This window comes from Salvelinus alpinus, chromosome 2 (genome assembly GCF_045679555.1).
Source record: "Salvelinus alpinus chromosome 2, SLU_Salpinus.1, whole genome shotgun sequence".
In the NCBI taxonomy this organism is placed as follows: Eukaryota; Metazoa; Chordata; class Actinopteri; order Salmoniformes; family Salmonidae; genus Salvelinus; species Salvelinus alpinus.
The window spans coordinates 112135343-112150720 of record NC_092087.1 but is presented as its reverse complement, the minus strand read 5'-3'; the positions used below and the strand labels follow the sequence as shown (position 1 = coordinate 112150720).

Below are 15378 nucleotides of genomic sequence, written 5' to 3'. Positions count from 1 at the left end.
CACTGTAATTTAAACCCACTTCTGTCGTCTAGTTAGTTATCCCTTTTAATTTCATAATTTTTATATTTACGGTATTGTTTTCATTCATCTAGCGGGCTGGTTAAGTTAGCATTAGCCTAGCAAGCTAACATCTCCAACCATGAGGTCACTAAGCTACTCTCTTGTTAATGAAGAGGAGGACTGCTGGACGGAGAAAGAAGCTCTGGTGAAAGAGGAGGAAGTCACAGTAAAACAAGAATTAGAGGGTGAGGCTGTTACAGTTAAACAAGAATATAAAGACGTTTCAGTGAAAGAAGAGGAAGACGCGTTCAAAGAGGAGGATTTTACAGTAAAAGAAGAGGAGGATGCAGCTTTTGGGGTGAAAGAGGAGGAGGGGGAGATGACTGTCAGATCGAAAAAGGAGGAGGGGCCTCCCGGGTGGCGCAGTGGTCTAGAGCACTGCATCGCAGTGCTATGCTGCGCCACCAGAGTCTGGGTTCGCGCCCAGGCTCTGTCGCAGCCGGCCGCGACCGGGAGGTCCGTGGGGCGACGCACAATTGGCTTAGCGTCGTCCGGGTTAGGGAGGGTTTGGCCGGTAGGGATATCCTTGTCTCATCGCGCTCCAGCGACTCCTGTGGCGGGCCGGGCGCAGTGCGCGCTAACCGAGGGGGCGGGTGCACGGTGTTTCCTCCGACACATTGGTGCGGCTGGCTTCCGGGTTGGAGGCGCGCTGTGTTAAGAAGCAGTGCGGCTAGGTTGGGTTGTGCTTCGGAGGACGCATGACTTTCGACCTTCGTCTCTCCCGAGCCCGTACGGGAGTTGTAGCGATGAGACAAGATAGTAATTACTAGCGATTGGATACCACGAAAAATTGGGGAGAAAAGGGGATAAAATTTAAAAAATAATAATAAAAAAAAAAAAAAAAAAAGAAAAAGGAGGAGGAGGAAACTGGATATCTGGGCCCGGTTTCCCAAATGCATCTTAAGGCATCCAATGGTTCTAACGGTGAATTTAGCCATAAGATGGTTTTGAGAGACCGTTCCCTGATTAACACAAGTAAGTACTGTCTTAAAAACAGAGACACAAACTCTGCAGTTGTTGAACTGATGTTTATTTTTTATTTTTTTCACCTTTATTTAACCAGGTGGCTATGATGTCATAATGATAGTTTAACCAGGTGACCATGATGTCATAATGATAGTTTAACCAGGTGGCCATGATGTCATAATGATAGTTTAACCAGGTAGGCCATGATGTCATAATGATAGTTTAACCAGGTAGGCCAGTTGAGAACACGTTCTCATTTACAACTGCGACCTGGCCAAGATAAAGCAAAGCAGTATGACACAGACAACAACACAGAGTTACACATGGAATAACATACAATAAACAAGCCAATAACACAATAAGCAAGTCAATGACAGTAGAAAAAAAGAAAGGCTATATATAGTGTGTGCAAAAGGCATGAGGAGGTAGGCAATAAATGGCCATAGTAGCAAAGAATTACAATTTAGCAGATTAACACTGGAGTGATAAATGAGCAGATGATGATGTGCAAGTAGAGATACTGGTGTGCAAGAGAGCAGAAAAGTAAATAAAAACAGTTTGGGGATGAGGTAGGTAGATTGGATGGGCTATTTACAGAGGACTATGTACAGCTGCAGCGATCGGTTAGCTGCTCAGATAGCTGATGTTTAAAGTTGGTAAGGGAAATATAAGTCTCCAGCTTCAGCGATTTTTGAAATTCGTTCCAGTCATTGGCAGCAGACGACTGGAAGGATGTATGGTGGTAAAGTGGAAATCTGCAATTGCTACATCCATATTTTGACTTTTAAACTATTTATTTCTAGCCATTGATTCTTGAAGAATATAACACATGCCTCTGAGCTTAGTTCATCTGTTGTACCCCATCAGAACCCAAAATAAGCTTTTTTTACTCCAATGTTTAGAAACAATGTAAATCAACACTGTAAAGCCTCAACATGGTTAAAACTATAATGTTGATATCATGGATGGTCAGTCCTCTCATCCATAGGTCTGTCTATGAATTTGAGAGTAGTTACATTTCTCCAGCCCCATCCATCATCTTATTAGCAAAACAGTGGTGGAATTACAACTTTGTTATTGGTTGATTGATTCTTGTGTGGCTTTTTTAAAGGGACAACCTAGTATTTAAACAGCAACAAAATGGCTGCCCAGAGACTTGGTTTGTAAACAGCTGAGGGATGGGGGCTGGAGAAATGTAACCACTCTCAAATTCATAGAGAAAGCTATTGTATCAACCGTAATCCAACACCTAGCGACCTCGTCAAGAAGTTCAGACATCTTGGCATAACAGTTATAAGGTGTTGGCTTGACAGTCGCTGGACCCAGGTTTGAGTCCAGCTCAGGGCTTCCCCCTGAATTCACTACACTATGAATACAAGGACTGGCCATGCATGATGTCATAATGATAGTTTAACCAGGTTTCTAGGCTATATAGTATATTCTAGAATTCATCCATGATGTCATAATGATAGTTTAACCAGGTTTCTAGGATATATAGTATATTCTAGAATTCATCCATGATGTCATAATGATAGTTTAACCAGGTTTCTAGGATATATAGTATATTCTAGAATTCATCCATGATGTCATAATTATAGTTTAACCAGGTTTCTAGGATATATTGTTATGCTGATGAATGAGGACCCAAAAGCGACGTAATAGAAACAGAGTCTTTATTCCAGTATTAAACAAATAATGATTCTCCTGGATATATCGATGGTAAATCCAAAACAGGAAACTGAAATCCTCTCGTCAGTAGAGAGGAACGACTGGAAACGCGACCACAGACTGCAGGTCGCTTCAGGAAGGCACAGGCCGTAGCTGACATAGACACCTGCTCACACGCAGCATCTGAAGAAGGCAAAAACACGACAGGGCGGAACAAGGACAGAACAGCAAACATCAAACGAGAATCCGACAAGGACAGGAGCGGAAAACAGAGGGAGAAATAGGGACTCTAATCAGAGGGCAAAATAGGGGACAGGTGTGAAAGAGTAAATGAGGTCGTAGGGAGAATGAGAAACAGCTGGGAGCAGGAACGGAACGATAGAGAGAGAGAAAGAGAAAGAACCTAATAAGACCAGCAGAGGGAAGCACAGGGACAAGACATGATAATCAATGACAAAACATGACAGTACCCCCCCACTCACCAAGCGCCTCCTGGCGCACTCGAGGAGGAACCCTGGCGGCGACGAAGGAAATCATCAATCAACGAACGGTCCAGCACGTCCCGAGAAGGAACCCAACTCCTCTCCTCAGGACCGTACCCCTCCCAATCCACTAAGTACTGGTGACCACGTCCCTGAGAACGCATGTCCATGATCCTCCGTTCCTTGTAAATAGGAGCGCCCTCGACAAGGACGGGAGGGGGGGAGGGAAGACGAACGGGGGCGCGAAGAAAAGGCTTGACACAAGAGACATGGAAGACAGGGTGGACGCGACGAAGATGTCGCGGAAGAAGCAGTCGCACAGCGACAGGATTAACGACCTGAGAGACACGGAACGGACCAATGAACCGCGGAGTCCACTTGCGAGAAGCTGTCGTAAGGGAAAGGTTACGAGTGGAAAGCCACACTCTCTGACCGCGACAATACCTAGGACTCTTAATCCTACGTTTATTGGCGGCTCTCACAGTCCTCCCCGCAGACGAAGGCAGATCGGTAATAAAGTCTAAGGCGATCTGAGACCATGGTCGAGAAGGAATGGGAAGCGGTCTAAGACGACCGGCAGGAGGAGAGTTACCTGACTTAGTCTGCGCGCAGTCCGAACAAGCAGCCACGAAACGGCGCGTGTCCCGCTCCTGAGTAGGCCACCAAAACCGCTGGCGAATAGAAGCAAGCGTACCCCGAACACCGGGGTGACCAGCTAACTTGGCAGAATGAGCCCACTGAAGAACAGCCAGACGAATAGAGACAGGAGCGAACAGAAGGTTACTAGGACAAGCGCGCGGCGACGCAGTGTGAGTGAGTGCTTGCTTTACCTGTCTCTCAATTTCACAGACAGTCAACCCGACAACACGCCCTTCAGGGAGAATCCCCTCGGGTTCCGATGACGACAATCGATGAGAAAAGTAAGCGCAAGGATGGACCTTATCGTCAGACTGGAAGCGCTGGGACAGAATGGCTCCCACGCCCACCTCTGAAGCGTCAACCTCGACAATGAATTGTTTAGTGACGTCAGGAGTAACAAGGATAGGGGCGGATGTAAAATGCTTCTTGAGGAGATCAAAAGCTCCCTGGGCGGTACCAGACCACTTAAAACAAGACTTGACAGAAGTCAGAGCTGTGAGAGGGGCAGCCACTTGACCGAAATTACGAATGAAACGCCGATAGAAATTAGCGAAACCGAGAAAGCGCTGTAACTCGACACGTGACTTAGGAACAGGCCAATCGCTGACATCCTGGACCTTAGCGGTATCCATCTGAATGCCTTCAGCAGACAGATAATCATCGAGAGCCTTACGTTCGGGAGCCGACAGAGAGAATAATCTACCCCGAAGAGAAGTGTTCCCCGGATGGAGATCAACACAACAATCATACGACCGGTGAGGAGGAAGAGAGTTGGCTCTGGACCGACTGAAGACCGTGCGTAGATCATGATATTCCTCCGGCACTTCTGTCTCATCACCAGGCTCCTCCTGAGTAGAGGGGACAGAAGAAACAGGAGGGATAGCAGACATTAAACACTTCACATGACAAGAAACGTTCCAGGAAAGGATAGAATTACTAGCCCAATTAATAGAAGGATTATGACATACTAGCCAGGGATAACCCAAAACAACAGGTGTAACAGGTGAACAAAAAATCAAAAAAGAAATGGTCTCACTGTGGTTACCAGATACAGTGAGGGTTAAAGGTAGTGTCTCATATCTGATACTGGGGAGAGGACTACCATCTAAGGCGAACATGGGTGTGATCCTCCCTAACTCTCTGAGAGGAATGTCATGTTTCCGAGCCCATGCTTCGTCCATAAAACAACCCTCAGCCCCAGAGTCTATCAAGGCACTGCAGGAAGCAGCCGACCCGGTCCAGCGTAGATGGACCGACAAGGTAGTACAGGATCTTGATGGAGAGACCTGAGTAGTAGCGCTCACCCGTAGCCCTCCGCTTACTGATGAGCTCTGGCCTTTAACTGGACATGACATGACAAAATGTCCAGCAGAACCGCAATAGAAGCAAAGGCGGTTGGTGATTCTCCGTTCCCTCTCCTTAGTCGAGATGTGAACACCTCCCAGCTGCATGGGCTCAGTCTCTGAACCGATGGAAGGAGATGGTCGAGATGCGGAGAAGGGAAACCCCGTTAACGCGAGCTCTCTTCCACGAGCTCGGTGACGAAGATCTACCCGTCGTTCTATGCGGATGGCGAGTGCAATCAAAGAGTCCACGCTGGAAGGAACCTCCCGGGAGAGAATCTCATCCTTAACCTCAGCGTGGAGTCCCTCCAGAAAACGGGCGAGCAACGCCGGCTCGTTCCAGTCACTGGATGCAGCAAGAGTACGAAACTCTATAGAGTAATCCGTTATGGATCGATCACCTTGACATAGGGAAGCCAGACCCCTGGAAGCCTCCTTCCCAAAAACTGAACGATCAAAGACCCGTATCATCTCCTCCTTAAAGTTCTGATAAACGTCAGAACACTCAGCCCTTGCCTCCCAGATAGCTGTGCCCCACTCCCGAGCCCGCCCAGTAAGGAGTGATATGACGTAGGCGATCCGAGCTCTCTCTCCAGAGTATGTGTTGGGCTGGAGAGAGAACACAATATCACACTGGGTGAGAAAGGAGCGACACTCAGTGGGCTGTCCAGAGTAACATGGTGGATTATTAACCCTGGGTTCCGGAGACTCGGAAGACCAGGAAGTAGCTTGTGGTACGAGACGAAGACTCTGAAACTGTCCTGAGAGATCGGAGACCTGAGCGGCCAGGGTCTCAACGGCATGACGAGCAGCAGACAATTCCTGCTCGTGTCTGCCGAGCATTGCTCCCTGGAACTCGACGGCAGTGTTGAGAGAATCCATAGTCGCTGGGTCCATTCTTGGTCGGATTCTTCTGTTATGCTGATGAATGAGGACCCAAAAGCGACGTAATAGAAACAGAGTCTTTATTCCAGTATTAAACAAATAATGATTCTCCTGGATATATCGATGGTAAATCCAAAACAGGAAACTGAAATCCTCTCGTCAGTAGAGAGGAACGACTGGAAACGCGACCACAGACTGCAGGTCGCTTCAGGAAGGCACAGGCCGTAGCTGACATAGACACCTGCTCACACGCAGCATCTGAAGAAGGCAAAAACACGACAGGGCGGAACAAGGACAGAACAGCAAACATCAAACGAGAATCCGACAAGGACAGGAGCGGAAAACAGAGGGAGAAATAGGGACTCTAATCAGAGGGCAAAATAGGGGACAGGTGTGAAAGAGTAAATGAGGTCGTAGGGAGAATGAGAAACAGCTGGGAGCAGGAACGGAACGATAGAGAGAGAGAAAGAGAAAGAACCTAATAAGACCAGCAGAGGGAAGCACAGGGACAAGACATGATAATCAATGACAAAACATGACATATATAGTATATTCTAGAAGTCATCCATGATGTCATAATTGATAGTTTAACCAGGTTTCTGGGATATATAGTATATTCTAGAATTAATCCGTGATGTCATAATTATAGTTTAACCAGGTTTCTAGGATATATAGTATATTCTAGAAGTCATCCATGATGTCATAATTGATAGTTTAACCAGGTTTCTGGGATATATAGTATATTCTAGAATTAATCCGTGATGTCATAATTATAGTTTAACCAGGTTTCTAGGATATATAGTATATTCTAGAATTAATCCGTGATGTCATAATTATAGTTTAACCAGGTTTCTGGGATATATAGTATATTCTAGAAGTCATCCATGATGTCATAATGATAGTTTAACCAGGTTTCGAGGCTATATAGTATATTCTAGAATTGCCGGTGTAGATTTCCTGTAGGGTCAAATTGTTAGAGCTGTTGATAAGTTATTGTATAATTTTCAGCCAATTTATTTTCTTGCCATTACATCAATATAGCCCAACCAGAATAGAATAAACTCTTCCTGAACCACCTCCTCCTGCTGTCCTTCATACATTCTGACGTTGCTGGTAATCGGCTACACAAGCAGTCTGCAACCTACATTTGGAGTGCAAATGTATCTTACCATTTCTACTGATCTGGTGACAGTTATGATTTTCATATGTTCATTTTACTGGAACAGTTTCATTTAATTTATAATAGTATCTCAATCATTGTCTGTGATTAATCTACATTCTATCTAAATGAAAATTATACAAATCTAAAATTAACTTTTATTGCCATTGCCAACTATGTAAAAAATAGCCTACATAAAGCCAACAAATAAAAACATTGCAAATAACTGTCCTATAAATCACATGGCCTGTCCATAACGAACTTGAAACATTGTATAAAATATTCTGGGCCCTCAGTTTCCTGTGCCTGTGAGTTCTCGACCGACACAGCTGTAGGCTATTTGTGAAAGGGATAAGAAGTAATCAGGTGTTTTGACATTTCCACTGGATCAGTGCATTACGTTTTTCCCTTTTGTGCCGAGTGGTTATCGAAAGGGTGAGAGCTGGAAATATTTTTCAAATACTTTGAGGAGTTATTCTCATTTGCAATTGATTTTGATTAGACTTTGTTTACTTGCTGTTTGAGGTGAGAAAACATGTGCTTTGAGAGGCTCCACAACTAATTAGTGGTGCAGCGTTAAGACAATCAGAAATACTATCAGACATCCCCAAATGGGCACATTTATAGATCTACATTTGTGCTCAGGACAGGTAGACTAGTCCTACTTCTATATGTGTTGTCGGGTAGACTAGTACTACTTCTATATGTGTAACCAGGTAGACTGGTCCTACTTCTATATGTGTAACCAGGTAGACTAGTCCTGCCTCTATATGTGTAACCAGGTAGACTAGTCCTACTTCTATATGTGTAACCATGTAGACTAGTCCTCCTTCTATATGTGTAACCAGGTGGACTGGTCCTACTTCTATATGTGTAACCAGGTAGACTGGTCCTACTTCTATATGTGTAACCAGGTAGACTAGTCCTACTTCTATATGTGTAATCAGGTAGACTAGTCCTACTTCTATATGTGTAAGCAGGTAGACTAGGTCTAATTCTATATGTGTAACCAGGTAGACTGGTCCTACTTCTATATGTGTAACCAGGTAGACTAGTCCTACTTCTATATGTGTAACCAGGTAGACTAGTCCTACTTCTATATGTGTAACCAGGTAGACTAGTCCTAGGTCTATATGTGTTGTCGGGTAGACTAGTCCTACTTCTATATGTGTTGTCGGGTAGACTAGTTCTACTTCTATATGTGTTGTCGGGTAGACTCGTCCTACTTCTATATGTGTAACCGGGTAGACTAGTCCTACTTCTATATGTGTAACCAGGTAGACTAGTCCTACTTCTATATGTGTTGTTGGGTAGACTAGTCCTACTTCTATATGTGTTGTCGGGTAGACTAGTCCTACTTCTATATGTGTTGTCGGGTAGACTAGTCCTACTTCTATATGTGTAACCAGGTAGACTAGTCCTACTTCTATATGTGTTGTCGGGTAGACTAGTCCTACTTCTATATGTGTAACCAGGTAGACTAGTCCTACTTCTATATGTGTAACCAGGTAGACTAGTCCTACTTCTATATGTGTTGTCGGGTAGACTAGTCCTACTTCTATATGTGTAACCAGGTAGACTAGTCCTACTTCTATATGTGTTGTCAGGTAGACTAGTCCTACTTCTATATGTGTTGTCGGGTAGACTAGTCCTACTTCTATATGTGTTGTCGGGTAGACTAGTCCTACCTCTATATGTGTAACCAGGTAGACTAGTCCTACTTCTATATGTGTAACCAGGTAGACTAGTCCTACCTCTATATGTGTAACCAGGTAGACTAGTCCTACCTCTATATGTGTAACCAGGTAGACTAGTCCTACTTATATATGTGTAATCAGGTGTGTGTGTCCTTACTCAACATTGACAGGAGTGTTTCAAACAAAAGACAATTAATAAATTGACAAAACTGACGCATCTTGTAGGGTCAGGTCTGGGTGGTCTGCCATGGGCCGTTTCATTTATTATCCGTTTGGGTCGGCATCGGGAATGATTGTATTTCTCCATAGTATGTTGTACCGAAGTTGAATGACTGAAAGGGAGTGTAACTTTGATTATAATTACACTTCCCTGAAGGAGGGAAACGAGGTACAACACCTGTTTGTCCCCGCCCCTTCCTGGGTCTGTGAAGAGCGGTATTAAATTGAATATGACCTAAGGTTCGTATTTCTGTGTTTATTACATTATAGTTAAGTCTATGATTTGATATTTGATAGAGCAGTCTAACTGCAGTCTAACTGGGCGGTGGTAGGCAGCAGCAGGCTCGTAAGCATTCATTCAAATAGCACTTCCCTGCGTTTGCCAGCAGCTCTTCGCAATTCTTGAAGCACAGCCCTGTTTATGACTTCAAGCCTATCAACTCCCAAGAATAGGCTGGCAATACTATAGTGCTTATGAGAACATTCGGGGTGGCAGGGTAGCCTAGTGGTTAGAGTGTTGGACTAGTAACCGAAAGGTTGCAAGTTGAAATAGCTGAGCTGACAAGGTACAAATCTGTCATTCTACCCCTGAACAGGCAGTTAACCCACTGTTCCTAGGCTGTCATTGAAAATACGAATTTGTTCTTAACTGACCTGCCTAGTAAAATAAAGGTAAACAAATATATTAGATAAATAAATACAAATGTATATGAAATACAAATGGTATTGAGAGAAATAGTAATATGTTAAAAGATTTTTAACATTTTTACGTTAGCTTTTTTTACGTGGCTCATATTGTACTTTTACTTTCTTCTCCAACATTGTGTTTTTGCATTTTTTAAACCAAATGTTTCATTATTTATTTATTATTAAGATAAAATAAAAGTGTTCATTCAGTATCGTTGTAATACAAATATATAAACAATATATATATACACTGCTCAAAAAAATAAAGGGAACACTTAAACAACACAATGTAACTCCAAGTCAATCACACTTCTGTGAAATCAAACTTTCCACTTAGGAAGCAACACTGATTGACAATACATTTCACATGCTGTTGTGCAAATGGAATAGACAAAAGGTGGAAATTATAGGCAATTAGCAAGACACCCCCAAAAAAGGAGTGATTCTGCAGGTGGTGACCACAGACCACTTCTCAGTTCCTATGCTTCCTGGCTGATGTTTTGGTCACTTTTGAATGCTGGCGGTGCTCTCACTCTAGTGGTAGCATGAGACGGAGTCTACAACCCACACAAGTGGCTCAGGTAGTGCAGTTCATCCAGGATGGCACATCAATGCGAGCTGTGGTAAAAAGGTTTGCTGTGTCTGTCAGCGTAGTGTCCAGAGCATGGAGGCGCTACCAGGAGACAGGCCAGTACATCAGGAGACGTGGAGGAGGCCGTAGGAGGGCAACAACCCAGCAGCAGGACCGCTACCTCCGCCTTTGTGCAAGGAGGTGCACTGCTAGAGCCCTGCAAAATGACCTCCAGCAGGCCACAAATGTGCATTGATTTGCGACAATAACACAAACATATTATGCAGGAAAAATCATAACGAGCCTGACAATTATAATCCAATAGTAGTGTGAAATGCACTCATAAGCAACCTGGAAATGGAGGCTATTTTTGCTGTCAGCCTATGAGAACTCCCCTGATTTTCCCCCACGGTGGTGAATTAGTGAATAGACACAGAGCTTTTTATTTATTTTATTTATTTTACCGTTATTTTACCAGGTAAGTTGACTGAGAACACGTTCTCATTTGCAGCAACGACCTGGGGAATAGTTACAGGGGAGAGGAGGGGGATGAATGAGCCAATTGTAAACTGGGGATTATTAGGTGACCGTGATGGTTGAGGGCCAGATTGGGAATTTAGCCAGGACACCGGGGTTAACACCCCTACTCTTACGATAAGTGCCATGGGATCTTTAATGACCTCAGAGAGTCAGGACACCCGTTTAACGTCCCATCCGAAAGACGGCACCCTACACAGAGCAGTGTCCCCAATCACTGCCCTGGGGCATTGGGATCTTTGTTTAGACCAGAGGAAAGAGTGCCTCCTACTGGCCCTCCAACACCACTTCCAGCAGCACCTGGTCTCCCATCCAGGGACTGACCAGGACCAACCCTGCTTAGCTTCAGAAGCAAGCCAGCAGTGGTATGCAGGGTGGTATGCTGCTGGCAAGTGCTTAATGTGAGTTTCCTTGAGTAGCACTCCTGATCTTGCGCTGTAATATTCAGAATACATTGTGGGAAACTAAAATCTTTGTTCACCATTTTTGTTCCAGACAGATATACTACGTCCATAACTAGCGGTTTCTGCAATCAAATTGTGTGTGCATCGCCCTCGTGCTGCAATTTTAGCACAGAACACAGAAAGGGGCCTTTTTTGGAGACCAAAGGTCGTCTGGTCTGGCACACTGCTTAGGTCTTGACTGTCTTGAGTCTTGACTGACAATTGTAAAATAATTTAACAGACATCAATTGTTGTACAACTGCATGGGTACGCTCTGGGCATCACCTTTTACCTCAAATAAACAGTGGATTTCTGCTGTTGTGGGCCTTTAACCGTCTGACTTTGTTGTTCACACAGGAGAGATACGGGACTATTGTAGATCCTCTGGGGAGCCTCAACAACAACATGATGCTGAAGAGGCAGAGAAGAGTCTCTCCACATCAGAACACCTCAAGAAACACCAGTGGAGACCCACAGGGAAGAAATCTCACCGCTGCTCTGACTGTGGGAAGAGATTCACCACCTCATCAGGCATTAAAATTCATCAGAGAATCCACACAAGAGAGAAACCATATGGCTGTGCACAATGTGGAAAGAGTTTTGTTAAATCTAGCCATCTGACAGTGCACCAGAGAATACACACAGGAGAGAAACCTTTTAGCTGTGATCAATGTGGGAAGAGTTTTAGTCAATCTGGAGATCTGACAGTGCACCAGAGAATACACACAGGAGAGAAACCTTTTAGCTGTGGTCAATGTGGGAAGAGTTTTTCTTCTTCTAGCTATCTAACTATACACCATAGAACACACACAGGAGAGAATCCGCGCTGTGATCTATGTGGGAAGAGTTTTTCTACATCTAGCTCTCTGACAGTGCACCAGAGAACACACACAGGAGAGAAACCTTATAGCTGTGGTCAATGTGGGAAGAGTTTTACTACATCTAGCTATCTGACAGTGCACCAGAGAACACACACAGGAGAGAAATCGTTTAGCTGTGATCAATGTGGGAAGAGTTTTGTTCGATCTGGCCATCTGACAGTACACCAGGAGAGAAACCTCTTAGCTGTGACCAGAGATAATCTGATAAAAGATCTCTGATCAAATATCAGAAAATGTATATATGAAGGAGTTGTTTCATGATATCAATGAAATAATGTCACAATGTAGAATGTTTTAACATTGTAGTAGGATTATTTTAATGTCTCAATGTAGAATGTTTTAATATATAGTATATTAATGTACTCTGCAGTCAGTCAGTCAGAATGTCACAATGTAGAACCCTAAACGTTTGCCCCCTTATCAATTGGTTTCAACATGATATGGATATTAGGCTCATTGGGGGAAATCCCGGCTCTGAATTGAAAGAGTATTATTTATGTGATTTAACACAGTGACTAACAAAAAAAGAGTTGTCCTCTAACCAGTGATGTACACATTATTCCCAGAATCAACTGATTTCAACATAATATCGATGAGTTATGACAAATAAGTGTTGTGTTCCTTTGTTTAGAGACCCCTAAACTTAAATGCATCACTCCAATATGTAGCTGACTGTCTTCTGCAGGTTGTCCTCTAACCAGTGAGCTAAAAGATATCTCCCATTTCCATGTTTTTTTGTTGTTGTTAGTTTCAACAGCACGAACAACCTGATTTCCCCCCTAATCGATATCCGTGATTTATTGCTACTTGTCAAAACAACAGTGTTTCTGGTGCTTATGCAGTTTATAAGGAGCTTGTTTTAAAAAAGACAATTATTGTGGCAGATGTTTGTATATATACCACATGTTAGGTTTTCAATTTATCCCAAACTGTTTCTGCATATTGGTTATTGATTTGGACACGTTAAAACTGTGTTTTGACATTGGGCTATCCCACCTAGCAAAATGTAATTGAAAAGCCGTTGAAAATAATACTATGCAATCATATATTTCACATTTACATTTCATGTAACATTTAGTAATGACAATTATTCATGCAACCAACTGACAGTTTTTTGGGTACAATTATATTGACATTGTTGCCCTGTTTTTAGAATATCAAGGTTAATTCTCAGATGTGCCAAACCAAATGTACTAGAGCATGACATTGGGGACTGGGCCCCGATCCAACAACATGCCTATCTAGTGAACCCTGAAAAGAGAGAGAAGCTCTGCAGTGAGGTGGAAAGTTACTACAGATATTGCAGGAGTTTCCTCTTGAAATCAGACATGTCCGTGGTGAGAACAACCTGGTTGCTGATTGTCTCAAGGGGGGCAGTCAAAATGTTTTGTGTTTAGCCAGTGCGTTGCCATGGATCACAGTTTATTTTTACTGCACGTTTTTCCGTATTGGAGATGAGTTTTGTTTGGGCTCGTTCCAAGGGGACGAGAGTTCTAGAAGCTAGTGAGTTTTAGGAAGACGAGAGTTCTAGAAGGGAAAAAATAATAGTTTAGGAATCTATAGAAAGAAAAAGGAGAAAAGATACGATATTATACGATTCTATATTATTATTTAGAAGGATGTGTTTTTTCTTGTTTTTAATTGTTGACTGCCAGTAGACACCATGTTTATAATGGTGAAGCATTGTAGTTGATTATAATGTGAAATGGAAGTTGTTTTCTGTTGGTGGTGAGCAAACTTGTCCAACAAAAATATAGGATATATTTGTTGTCTTAAGGGGGAAGGTGTTACAGGCTTTGGTTTTTCTAATCATGTTTTGGGGTTGGACTTTAGAGCGTATTGCTCCTTAGCACGTATAGCTCGTTAGCACGTAGGGCGCACCGATTGGTGTCACCTCGTTAGTCAGAATGTGTTACACCTGTGCTGGCTTGTCCATCTCGTTAGTGGGAAGCTGTTTCACCTGAGCTGGTCCAGGTTCTATTTAAGAGTGTCTGGCCCAGTGCTCCAGTTGTCTTGATAGATGTGGAGAGTCAACACCTTTAGTTGCTCCACCTTTTTGGTTTGCTTCCTGTCTTTAAGTTTGGTGTGGGTTTTTCTTTTGTTTTCCTCTTCTTGGGCAGATATGTGGGTCTCATGGTGGGTGTCTTTTAGGTCCCAGTTGTTGTTACTAGTCAACTTTCATTGGACACCCCATAGTGACTTTCAGAGCCCATCCTAAAAAACAAGCTTATATTTTTTGATTGGATATTTTAATATTTTAATCAATGGCATTTCCTTAGGATGCTCATTAGTCTTTAAGTTGGTATTATTGTTTTTTTATCCTCTTATGTTTGTGTACTAAATATTCCTGTTTATTTTCATTGTTTTTTCCTGAGAAGCCATTGTGTTGCATGTCTGAAATGTGCTGTATAAATAAAGCTTGATTTGATTTGAACATATTGCAAAACAAATTAACCCAATGACTGACCAATCAACAGACTGATGGTCCATCTTAGTATGAAAAACAGTATCACTTTTCCAGCCTGCTGAAGGTGTGGTGGAGTGGTAAACACCACCCCCGGCTCTACCAGGGGCTAGAGGTGGTCTCCCACAGCTCTGCTTATGTCATGTTCTGTGGCCTTGCCGTTCTGTATTGGAGCAGCAGCAGCTGACTGCCCAGTTCAACATCAGTTCACCGTCTCACCTCATACTGTATTGGAGCAGCAGCAGCTGACTGCCCGGTTCAACATCAGTTCACCGTCTCACCTCATACTGTATTGGAGCAGCAGCAGCTGACTGCCCGGTTCAACGTCAGTTCACCGTCTCACCTCATACTGTATTGGAGCAGCAGCAGCTGACTGCCCAGTTCAACATCAGTTCACCGTCTCACCTCATACTGTATTGGAGCAGCAGCAGCAGCTGACTGCCCAGTTCACCGTCTCACCTCATACTGTATTGGAGCAGCAGCAGCTGACTGCCCGGTTCAACGTCAGTTCACCGTCTCACCTCATACTGTATTGGAGCAGCAGCTCTACCAGGGGCTTGAGGTGGTCCCCCATGTTCTGTGGCCTTGCTGTTCCATTTCTTGACTGCCCCTGCAACACAGAAAGAAACATATTTAGTCATATTATATAAAACACTCAAAGTAATGGATATGGAGTA

General features: G+C 43.5%; 5 protein-coding genes across 6 annotated transcripts in view; 1 reads left to right on the top strand and 4 right to left on the bottom strand.

Moving 5' to 3' along the window:
• The window catches only part of LOC139549743 (gastrula zinc finger protein XlCGF17.1-like), a 627316-nt gene that overhangs the window by 363991 nt on the left and 247947 nt on the right, over nt 1-15378 (bottom strand). The gene's annotated exons all lie outside the window — the stretch shown is intronic.
• Nucleotides 1-15378, top strand: part of LOC139548097 (zinc finger protein ZFP2-like) — a 210398-nt gene that overhangs the window by 52670 nt on the left and 142350 nt on the right. The window lies entirely within an intron of this gene.
• The window catches only part of LOC139548119 (zinc finger protein ZFP2-like), a 408144-nt gene that overhangs the window by 275683 nt on the left and 117083 nt on the right, over nt 1-15378 (bottom strand). The window lies entirely within an intron of this gene.
• The window catches only part of LOC139548854 (zinc finger protein 180-like), a 300106-nt gene that overhangs the window by 264751 nt on the left and 19977 nt on the right, over nt 1-15378 (bottom strand). The window lies entirely within an intron of this gene.
• Nucleotides 1-15378, bottom strand: part of LOC139550153 (chemotaxis regulatory protein ChePep-like) — a 214713-nt gene that overhangs the window by 198392 nt on the left and 943 nt on the right. The window lies entirely within an intron of this gene.